This window comes from Penaeus monodon, chromosome 22 (assembly GCF_015228065.2).
Source record: "Penaeus monodon isolate SGIC_2016 chromosome 22, NSTDA_Pmon_1, whole genome shotgun sequence".
Taxonomy (NCBI): domain Eukaryota; kingdom Metazoa; phylum Arthropoda; class Malacostraca; order Decapoda; family Penaeidae; genus Penaeus; species Penaeus monodon.
In genome coordinates this window covers 8,046,260-8,046,522 of record NC_051407.1, presented here as the reverse complement: position 1 = coordinate 8,046,522, position 263 = coordinate 8,046,260, and positions in this window count along the sequence as shown.

The window sequence follows — 263 nt, the reverse complement described above, 5'->3', positions numbered from 1 at the left end:
AAATCTTCTAATTATGTGAATAAAATTAAACTACAGATCTTTTCTTTAAATTCCGTATGTTATACTGCATATATTTATTGTCTATACAACATACGTTAAAAAAATGAAATATAATATAAACACAAGTATACAAATACGCATACATGCCAGGCAGTCACTGCTTGTATTTGCCTATATTTGTCAAAACCCCACCAGAAAGTAGCGAAATACTGAAAGAAAACATGATACAACCATTCGATTCGGACACTTGCTTTTCGAATTTT